Below are 12,080 nucleotides of genomic sequence, written 5' to 3' on the forward strand. Positions count from 1 at the left end.
TTTGATTTATGATTCGGGCCTGTAACTTGGGCTAGGGATTATGTAGTTGGGTTTTAGTGTTTAATAATCTAGGCTTGTAATTGGACATTATTGTTTTTTTATTTTTGGTTTATAATAGGCCAGGCAATTTTGGGCCTGTACAGCTGCCCTTCTTTGGTTATTGTCGTGTAACGAGAATGAAGCAAAGACTTTAAAAAGGACCAATTTTTCCTGGTTTTGCTAAATCTTGACTTCTTGGCATTTCTTTTCCTCAAGTAGCCCCATTCTATCCCACTATGTCTTCAGGGGTATAAGAAATAATGCTTTAATCTACTCTATTGGAATTTCAGGGAGAAAATATTTGTATCTTCTAGGAGATAAAAGCTGATGATTTCAATCTGCTCCACTACAACTTTAGGGAGATAAGGCAGGTGGCTTCAATTTACTCCTTTACTACCTTGAGAAGATAAAATTCTCTATCTTTGATCTGCTCCATTACTGCTTAGGGAGATAAGATCTACAATCCTCAGTCTGCTTCCTTGCTACCTCAGGAAGATTCTACAATCTTCAACCTTCTCTCTTGCTACCTCAGAGAGATAAGGCTGGTGGCTAAAATCTGCTCCCCTGCTACCTTTGGAACATGAGATTCGCCATTTTCGATCTGCTCCACTACTGCTTAGGGAGATAAGATCTACAATCTTCAGTCTACTTCCTTGCTACCTCAGGAAGATAAGACTACAAACTTTAACTTGCTCTCTTGCTACCTTAGAGAGATAAGGCTGATGGCTAAAAACTACTCCCCTACTACCCCGGGAAGATAAGATTCACCATTTTCGATTTTCCTCACTGCTATCTCGAGGAGACAAGATCAGTCTACTCCCTTGCTACCTCAGGAAGATAAGACTACAATCATTAGCCTGCTCCCTTGCTACTTCAAGGAAATAAGTCTGGTGGCTAAAATTTGCTCCCTTGCTACCTCGGGAAGATAAGATTCGCCATCTTCGATCTGCTCCACCGTTATTTCAGGGAGATAAGATCTTCAATCTTCAGTTTGCTCCCTTGCTACCTCAGGAAGATAAGACTACAATCTTCAGCTTGTTCCCTTGCTACCTCAGGGAAATAAGGCTGGTGGCTAAAATCTGCTCCCCTGCTACCTTGGGAAGATAAAATTCGCCGTCTTCGATCTGCTCCACTGCCATCTCAGGAAGATAAAATCTGTGAATTCACCGATGTTACTACACCGTCCTCTAAGGACATGATCTGTAGAATCAGTTTCATGTACCTATGCTTATGCCAAATGATTAGTATGCTATGATCGAAATGAATCAAATGCTCCTAACTAGATGTGTTATGAATGATATATGAATGTAGAAATGAGAATGATCATTTTTTAAATACTTAAGGTATCATCGCTTGTTATTGATCAAAGTATTATCACTGACGTATTATGCTGCCATCTTGTTTGGTTGGTATTTTTGACAGAAAGCCCAAAGAAACAACCACATTCTGCTCAGCAAGCTTGTCCCGCTATAGTTTCAGAGTCCCATCCACATAAAGTTTATACTTCTCATTGCAACTCAGGGGTGTAGGATCTGAACTTTACCAGATGTGTATGCCTGATTTGCATGAATGCAAAATATCATTTTCCTTTTCTCAAGAATGACCCTCTTTTATACTGATCATTTTTTTGTCGAAATTGTATCACCGGCGCTATATTCAATCATCATTTTGAACAAAAATCTATGGAGACTGTCTTAATTTAAACCTCTCCTACTCAAATATTTCCTTAAGCTTGGGGAGTTCTAAACAATAGTCCTGTTTCATGTTCTTGTATTGTTTAGAAGCTTCTAGAGTAATATGTGAAACTTTTGTAGTGAAAATGTTATTAGTTCATTAATCATTATTTCAATGCAACATGCTTGCAACATGCTTGCAACAAATCATAGCAATGGATAAGAATGGAATTGAATTAGAGCATAACTCGAAATGAATAAATTAACAAAGATAAAAATGGAAATCTATTAGAAATGTATATCTTGAAAAGGAAAAATATTTCAAAGATAGCCAATTTATTATGAACAAGATGAAGACTAGGTACCCTTAATATCGCAATCTGAGTTTCTCTGTACGAACTTCTTGAAGACCAATTTAAACTTGACATGTGTTTAGGAGATCATAAATACTTTGTTAATGCCTCAAGATGCAGCATACCCTTTCCCTTATTAATTTAGGTATAGCAAGATCATCGCCTTCCCCGTCTTTGATCAAAATGTGAGCTGCGCTTTTCGGGTGTTCAACTCAAATCCCTTTTGGTCTCAAGGCGCCCTTTGCGGGTTTTCACTTGGCCTCTCCTTTTTATCTTTATCTTTTTATTTTTTATTGGGTCTCAAAGCACCCTTTGTGGGTTTTCACCTTAGCCCCCCCTTTTTTTTAAGAAGGTCTCAAAGCGCCCTTTGCGGGTTTTCCCTTTGGGCTCTTTCCCTCCTTAAGTGTAGTACTTCTTGACTGAATCCGAATTCACAGGATTGGGCAAGTTTTTCCTATCCATTTCAGCCAGAATTAATGCTCCTCCGGAGAAAGCTTTCTTCACTACGTAGGCCCCCTCCCAATTTAGCATCCATTTCCCTCTGAGATCCTTTTGTATAGGAAAGATCTTTTTCAAAACCAAGTCTCCCTCATGAAATTCTCTTAGACGAACCTTTTTATTGTAAGCCCGTATCATTCATTTTTGATACATTTGACCATGCTGGATAGCCTTTAGTCTCTTTTCCTCAATTAAGTTCAACTGATCATATCGAGACTGTATCCACTCTGCATCATCTAATTTTAGCTCTGAAAAAACTCTAAGGGAAGGTATCTTTACTTCAATGGGTAAAATTGCATCCATTCCATAGACTAATGAGAAAGGCATTGTCCCAGTAGAAGTTCTGACAGATGTTCGATAAGCATAGAGAGTAAATTGTAACTTCTAGTGCCAATCTCTATAAATTTTAGTCATTTTTCCCACAATCTTCTTAATATTTTTATTGGTTGCTTCCACCACACCATTCATTTTTGGGCGATACAATGATGAGTTATGATGTCTGATTTTGAACTGACTGCAGACCTCTGCTATCGTGCTGTTGTTCAAATTTATTGCATTGTCAGATATGATTCTCTCAGGCATTCTTTATTGACATATGATATTCTCTTTAAAAATCTGCTGAGTGCCGACTTAGTCACATTGGCATATGAAGTAGCCTCTACCCACTTGGTGAAATAGTCGATGGCCACAAAGATGAACTGATACCCATTCGAAGCCTTCGGCGAGATTGACCCTATGACATCCATGCCTTACATGGAGAAAGGCCATGGGGAAGTCGTAACATGCAAAGGCAAAGGAGGTAAATGAATTTTATCACCATAAATTTGACATTTGGGACACTTCTTGGCATAATTGATGCAGTCTCCCTCCATGGTAGACTAGTAATATCCAAATCTCATAATTTGTCTTGCCATTGTGAAACCATTGGCATACTTTCCACAAACTCCCTTGTGAACTTCCACCAAGATTTTCTTAGCTTTAACAACGTCCACACATCTTAATAGCACTTGATATTTTCTTCTTTTGTACAGGATCTCCCTATCTAAGACATAATCACAGGCTAGTCTCCTCAACAAGCTTTTATCATTCTCCGTTGCCTGGTCAGGATACTCATAATTTCTCACATATCGCAATATATCCTGATACCAAGGGTGGTCATCTCTTTCTTCTCCTTCCACATTATAAAAATGAGCTGGGGTTTCGTAAATGCTCATTTGAATAGGTTTTACATCCTCTTGTTTGCTCACTTTGATCATGGAAGCCAAAGTACCCAAAGCATCTGCCATCTGGTTTTCATCCCGCGGAAGATAACTGAAGGTGATATCATCAAAATCCTCAATTAAACCCAGAACTACTTTTCGATAATTGATCAATTTGGGGTCTTTCGTTTCCCATTCACCTTTAAGTTGGTAAATCACTAGCGCGAAATCTCCATATACTTCTAGTGCTTTGATCTTGTGTTCTATGGCTACACGGAGTCCCATAATACATGCATTATACTCTGCCATATTATTTGTTCAATCAAAATCCAATCTACATATGAATGGATAATGATCTCAATTTGAGGATACCAAGACTGCCCCGATTCCATTACCCACAGCATTTGAGGCTCCGTCAAAGTTCAATTTCCAAGGGTGATCTTTTGTAGCGTTCTCTTTAGTAGCTGCCACATACATTAGCTCTTCATTGGGGAAATCAAAATTCAAGGACTCATAATCTTCCAGAGCTCTGCTCGCCAAAAAATCTGCTATTGCACTCTCTTTCACGGCCTTTTGGCTCACATAAATTATGTCAAATTTAGAGAGTAGAATTTGCCATCTAGCCATCCTTCCGTTCAAAGCATTTGACTCTATCATATATTTTAGAGGGTCCAACTTCAAGATTAACCAGGTTGTATGGTACAACATGTACTGCCTCAACCTCTGAGTTGTCCAAATTAAAACGCAACACAATTTCTCAATCAGTGAATATCTCAATTCACACTCAGTGAATTTCTTACTGAGGTAATATATCGTCTTTTCTTTTCTTCCCATCTCATCCTGTTGACCAAGCACACATCCCATAGAGTTATTAAACACTATTAAATACAGTATGAATGGCCTATCTGGGCTTGGAGGTGACAACACTGGGGGACTTGACAAGTACGTTTTAACCTTATCGAAAGCTTTTTGGCATTCATCATCCCATACACCTGGGTTGTGTTTTTTAAAAAGACAAAATATGGGGTCACATTTCTCAGTTAATTGTGAAATGAACCAAGCAATAAAATTTAGCCTTCCAAGGAAATATTGAACTTTTTTTTGAGTACGCGGTGGAGGCAATCCTTGTATAGCTCGAACCTTGTCTGAATCAATCTCAATTCCCTCTCACTAACTACAAAGCCCAGCAGTTTTCCCGATCTAGCTCCAAAAATACATTTTGTTGGATTGAGCTTTAGTTGGAATTTCTTCAATCTCAAGAACAATTTTCTCAAAACTTGGATGTGCTCCTCTTCGGTTCGGGATTTAGTAATCATATCGTTGACATAAACTTTAATCTCTTTGTGCATCATATCATGGAACAAAGTCGTCATAGCCCTTTGATACGTCGCTCCTGCATTCTTCAGCCCAAACGACATCACGTTATAACAGAATGTACTCCACAAGGTTATGAAGGTTGTCTTTCCCATGTCTTTAGGATGCATCTTTATCTGATTATATCCCGAGAAGCCATCCATAAAGGAAAACAACGAGTAGTCAGCCGTATTATCCACTAGAGTATCAATGTGAGGTAAGGGGAAGTTGTCCTTTGGGCTAGCTTTATTTAAGTCTCTATAATCCACACACATTCGCACCTTTCCGTCTTTCTTAGGAATAGGCACAACGTTGGCTACCCATTCTGAGTATTTGATCACCTAAAGGAATCCTGCATCAAATTTCTTTTTGACTTCCTCCTTTATTTTTAGCACAATGTCTGGCCTCATCCTTCGAAGTTTCTACTGAACTGGCTTGCAATCTTCTTTTATGGGAAGGTGATGTACTACAATATCAGTGCTTAACCCGGGTATATCCTGGTATGACCTTACAAAGACATCTTTAAATTCTTGAAGTAACCCAACAAGGTCCCGCTTTGTTTCTTCGATCATGCACATTCCAATTTTTACAACTTTTCCTTCTTCCAAGGTCACCATGTCCACTGTCTCCTTATGAGGTAGAATTTGTTTTTCATTTTGTTCTACCATCCTTAACAAGCCCGGAGATAAGTCACAATCTCTTTCATCTTTAAAGTCCTGGGATCCCTCTAAACACATGTCTTGCTCAAAAGGCGATTCTGACTTAATAACAGCGTCACTCATGACATTGATATCCCGAGACCTATTGTAGGTACAAAATATACAAAGAATGAATGAATTTAAGAATTATTATCTGTATGGTATGATTATGAATGAAATGAAAGAATGATTTGGAAGAAAGTCCACAAGGACAGAGATAATTATTCGTACGAAAAGATTAAAATAATTACTTGTATAGAAAGAATAAAAGAATATTGGCTCAAAATGATAACCAAAATGTACTTCATTGAAATAATGATGTTTGAACATAAGCCTTTTTCACAAAAAAATCCTTATTGCTTCTAGGCTTAAAAGAACAAGTGTGTTTTGAACATTACTCTGAGTAAGCTCTAAAAACTACAGGAATTTCTTCTGCAGTCCAGTTGTCTAGAACACTCCCAGGTTCATAAGGACGGATATTTGACAAGGTCCTTCCTTCAGTTGTCTCTGCGGATATGGCATTGATATGTACATTCCTCAACATTTCTTCAATGTTTTCTTTCTCTAGCGTTCTTCGATCAGGATGAATAATCCCTCCCTATAAGAAAGTCTTGGATATGTAAGGAATTATCATGGTTTCCCACTAGATTTCTTCACCACTTAAACGTGCCCTTCATCTTTCTTGCCTTTTTTCCAATTCCTTCTTTCTTTGTCTCGCATCTGGCTTCAACCCTAAACCGAAGCGGTCATATTTATCTTTCAGCATTGTAACGTTAACTTTCCCCTAGATATGACTCCCAAATTCTTTTCCTGGTAAAGCTCCTCTTTCTACCATCATTTGTAGACCCATCATTGAGTTTTGGATATTTTCGGCACCGGGATCTTGCTCCATTCAGTGATGAATGTTGCATTTAAAAACTCCAAAAACCGAAAAGAACATTCTATTGCTTCATCATTTGTCTCCAAATACGGCGCGTCACTGGTTACAACTGCAATGATATCTTCTTCAGCGTTTATTGTCACCAGCCGACCTTCCGATACTAGCTTTAACTTTTGATGTAACAATGAAGGCACTGCCCCATCCGAATGTATCTAAGGTCTTCCCAACAAGCAGTTGTAAGAGGGTTTAATATCCATCACTAATAAGTCCACCTCATATGTAGTTGGGCCAATAAAAAAGGTATTTCTATTCTCCCCATAACTCTTCTTTCTGTGTCGTCGAATACCCGCACTATATTCTGACATCCCTTCATGTGCGAGCTATCCACAGGTAATCTATTCAATGTAGACAAGGGTAATACATTCAGTGCTGACCTATTGTCTACCAAGACTCCTGAAAATGTGTACCCTTTGCATTGATGGTTATATGTAGGGCTTTAGTGGATCCCGTACCTCCTGGTGGTATTTCATCATCATTGAAGAAGATGAAGTTATCAGCACTTATGTTATTAACCAGCTGATCCAACTTATTGACAGATATATCATTGGTCATGTACATTTCGTTCAACACTTTTATTAATGCACTTCGGTGTACCACTGAACTCAAGAGTAAAGCTAGTATAGAAATGGGAGCGGGCTGTTTATGCAATTGTTCCACAACACTATGCTCACTATGCTTCAAAGATTTCAGGAATTCTTTAGCTTCCTCATTTTTCCTCGGTTCATTAACAAGTAACTCAGGTTCGACTGCTTTTCCCTTCTTTTGTTCCATCATCAGGGCTTTTTCTTTTACAAGTTCTGTTCAGGCATCGTAGCGTCTTCCACTACGCGTGTGAGAACTAACATCTTGATCGTCCTTTAAAGCGCTGGCTAAGCTCTTCTTTCCCGGAACTGTCACATTACAATCATAATTCCAAGGGACCCTTTTGTTATCCTTATAAGAGAAGGCTACTGGTTTCTGGATTATGATCTTTAGTGTCATTTGTATCCCAGCTTCATTACTTTTAGGATGCGAAATAATAACCACAGGATAATTGACTTTTGGGACTTTCGTTGTTGATTCTGACGCGCATATGCTTCCTTCTTCTTTAGCTTCTTCACAGAACTCTATCTCTTTATTATCCATCAAGCTTTGTACCAAAGCTCTGAATTCCTCACATTCTTGTATTTCATGCCCCATTTCATGATGAAATTCACAGTAGTTCCTTATCTTTCTGCAACTCCTTTCTAGATTTGAAACAACTAACACCCTTTTTGCCATCTCCTTCCAGACCCATCTCAAATGAGTTTTTACTTCTGTAATATCTTTCTTGATCCTTCTTCCCATATTTTCACTTCTCATGTTTACCTTATTATCGGATGATTGGGTAACGGATTTTCAGCACTAGACGTATCATCAAACTTCACAATGCCCATTTGAATAAATCTTTCTACTAACTTCTTAAAGGAAGTGCAGTTTTCTATTGAATGTCCTATGATCCCTGCATGGTACTCATATTGAGCATTTGCATCATACCATTTGGGGTATAGGGGCTGTAAAGGCTTTAAATAAAAAGAGGCCACCACATGCACATCAAATAAACTTTGATATAGCTCCCTATACGTCATTGGGATTGGTGTAAATTGGAGCTTCTCAACATTTTACTTTGCACCAGATTCTTTCTTGATGAGCCTTGACCAACAGCCATCGCTTTTGGTTGACTTACAGTAACAGATTTTGAATACCCCATGTTTGCATTATTCACCTCGTTTTCCTTTTTCCATGAGGCTAACCTTTTGGCATTCTCCCCTGCCTCTATCCTTCTGCTTCTAATTGCATTCGCAATCATCTCTCCAGTTATTAGCATATCTAAAAAACTTTTTGTAGCACTTACCAGCACGTGGATGATGAACGGGGCCTTTAGAGTATTAATAAAGAGTATTGCGATTTCCTTCTCAAAGAGCGGCTGCTGAACCTGAATAGCCACTCCCCTCTATCTCTGGGCATATTGTCTAAAGCTCTCATTTGGTTTCTTCTCCATATTCTACAGAGTAATCCTGTCAGGAGTCATATTCGTCACATGGTTGTATTGCTTCATGAATGCTTGTGCTAGATCTCTCCATGAACGAATCCTGCTATGACTCAACTGATTGTACCATTTAGATGCTTCTCTTACCAAACTGTCTTGGAAGCAATGGATCAGTAGTTGATCGTTGTTAACATACCTAGCCATTCTTCTGCAGAACATGGTAATATGAGCTTCACGGCAACTACTCTGGTTCTACTTCTCGAATTCTGGCATCTTGAACTTGTAAGGAAGTACCAAGTCTGGGACCAAACTCAGATCTTTAGCACCAATTACTATTAGCGCTTTCCATTGCCCTAAAATTTTCCTTCAGCCATTTACATCGGACCTCTAGCTGCTTTTATGATTCTGTCCTTACCCTTTCCTCTTCCACAACTTCATCCAAGTCAGGAACAACTGGATTATTTGGATTATCCCCCGGGTTAGAACATAAGCCAGCTTGGAAATTTATTGGTATCGAAGCTCCAACCTGAAACTGTTGAGGTCTAATCGTAACAAATGGTCTCCATGGATTCACCTCAGGTTGTGTTTATGCATGTGTTGAAGTAAAACCAAGAGGATATTGAGGGTCTTCATTATTCTCCCCAACATTGCCCATGGGGCCTTTTCCTTTATCCATCCTCCCAGCCAGCAATTGGGTCAATTGAGTCATCATGTTTTTTTGGGACTCCAGCATTTGGTCCCTCATCTTCTGTTGGATCTTAGCTAGTTGCTCTTGCATGTGTGCTTGCATTTGTTCTTGCATTTCTTTCTGCATTTGTTCCAACCTTTCCAGTCTTTTGTCCATTACTTTGGTTTTCCTTCTTGTACCGTAAGGGTCTGTACTTGGTAAGTTTTTGTCGGTTTCCAGATTACTGAAATAATTTTTAATTAATTAGGATCTTTTGATTGACTTTAATGCATATGATGTAATGTAATGCAAATGCATGAAATGAATGCAAAAAAAAAGGCGTCGATTCTGATTCAATTCCATTTAGAAAACTTTACCAAAAAATAAAATTCTTTACATAAAACGGGCTACAAATAAGGCTTTACCCTAATGCTTAAAGTTTTAATTTTCCTAAGTAGTGAAGCTAACTCCCGCCCCTAGTCTGACTCCAACTCATATTTTACACTCAGTATATCTGCCTGTACTGCCAAAGTTTGCAAGTGATCGACTACCTCCCAAATCTGAGCTACGACTTCTCTCATAATGTAATCTCTGTTTCTGACTTGATTTTACGAATATTGAAGCTGCTCCTTCCAACGCTCTTCACTTGTTTCAAAAAACTCAATTCGCATTTCACATCTCTGTAATGCCGCTTCAATTCTTCTAGCTTTCCTTTCTTTTCCTCCATCTTTTTTAAGCTTGCTTTCAACTCCATCGCGGAATTACAATTTCTGTACTGATGAAGAGATTTTTCTAGTTTCGCTACTCTAGCCTTTAATTCGCCCTGCTCATTTCTGCTTTATGTCAGACTTTTCTCTAGGGCCTCATTTCGCACTTGAGCCTCCTGAAATTTCATTTCCCACCGATCAGCTTTGATCTATTCCTCTCAAATCTCTTGAAGCCACTACTCTGAAGTTTTCCCCAACCCATCAGTTTTCATCAATGAAATTGGCTTCTTATAATCTGTCTTCAAACTGTCCAAATCTTCCTCAGCCTTATTTTTCCCTTTTCTTAACTTCTCATCCTCTGACTTCTGAACATGCACATCTAATCTCAAGTGCATCTTTTTCTCCTCTAGTTGTTCTATTTTCTTACTAAGCTCTGAATTCTTCCTTTCGAAGTCTTGCCTTATGATCTCTAGCTCTGATGGGAGCACTTGTAAATATTCTCCCATTTATCGAGCGCCCTCTAAACTCGGCCTAGGGATATTATCATTAATCCTTTTACTAAACCATCTGTTGTACTCAAAAGCCGTTATTGAACCAACCGCCAATCTCTTCATCCAACGGGTCTGCTTCCAAGCATCAGAAATCTCTCGAACCTTTTTCTTATAATTGTCACCCTTATACGAGAACTCACATTGAGCTAAACCATGCGTCGTCAGTATAAACTGCCTTGATTTGTACTGCCTTAATACAAGCAAAGGGGCATATCCAATGACTCCCCAAATTCCAAGAAAAGGTACCCAATCAAAACTCCCATACCAATAAAGGATCTTATTGGGGACCATCCAAAAGGCTCTCCATTCAACATCTTCCTCTTTGAGATTTTGAAGAATTGCCATCGACCTTTCCTCTGATATATCATCTCTCATTTGCGTAGCTGCTTCCTCCTTTAATGAAGAATAATTCTCAGAGAAGACTCGGTAAGAGACTTTGTCCACCTTCCAGATATGACCATGAAACCATACCAACAATAGCTGTGCGCATCCGATAAATCTACCTTCGCCTGCCCTTCGAGACATGTTCAAAGATCTGATCGTCTCAGCTAAGATTGCAGGTACAGGTGTGACCCTTTTATCAAGTCGATCAAATAAATCAGTGACTGCTTTATCTATATACCTTAAAGCTTTAGAAAATATTACCAGACCATAAATACTCAAGGCGAAAATTTCAACTTTCTTCTTTACATCTGGATGTGCTAAGATCAAGTCCCTCAAACTCATCCAATGAATGCACTTGCCATCCTCTTTTCGCTGAATCCAGGCCATAACCCAAGGCTCACTCATCCCAGTAATATTCAATAACTTCTTCACAAAAGTTGGGACATTAGCGACCCTAGAGTAAGCTTTGCTGATTTGGATCTTTGGACAATGAAGCAAGGTAGTATATTCTTCCATAGTGGGCACCAAGTCCACCTTTCCAAAAGTGAAACAACTATAAGCGGGGTTTCAAAACTGAGTCATAGCTCAAAAAAAATGCTTATCCACCTTGATCTCAAGCAGGTAGGGTAGATCGTCATAATTATAGTAGAACAACTACTTAGTCTCATCATCCCAATGGGCCCATATATCTCTTAATTTTTGAAGCTCATTTTGTGTCACACTAATACGGGTGAAGTCCCACAACTCCGATGTCTACCCCCTGGCTAGACTATTCCCTTTCTCTAATTACAAATTCTCTGACCATACACGGACAGCCGTATTATCCTCCACTTTATCAAGAAATTCGTTCTCCATGATAAGCCTTCTAACTTAGCAACTGAACACGAATTGACACCTCTTTGAATATGCAATGTCATGCAATGGCATCCAAAATAAAACATAACAAGTCAGTATCATATAAAAATGATAAAATTTAAAGCAAACAAAACAAAAAATAAACAAACACCTAT

The sequence above is a fragment of the Gossypium arboreum genome, chromosome 10 (genome assembly GCF_025698485.1).
Source record: "Gossypium arboreum isolate Shixiya-1 chromosome 10, ASM2569848v2, whole genome shotgun sequence".
NCBI classification, from domain to species: domain Eukaryota; kingdom Viridiplantae; phylum Streptophyta; class Magnoliopsida; order Malvales; family Malvaceae; genus Gossypium; species Gossypium arboreum.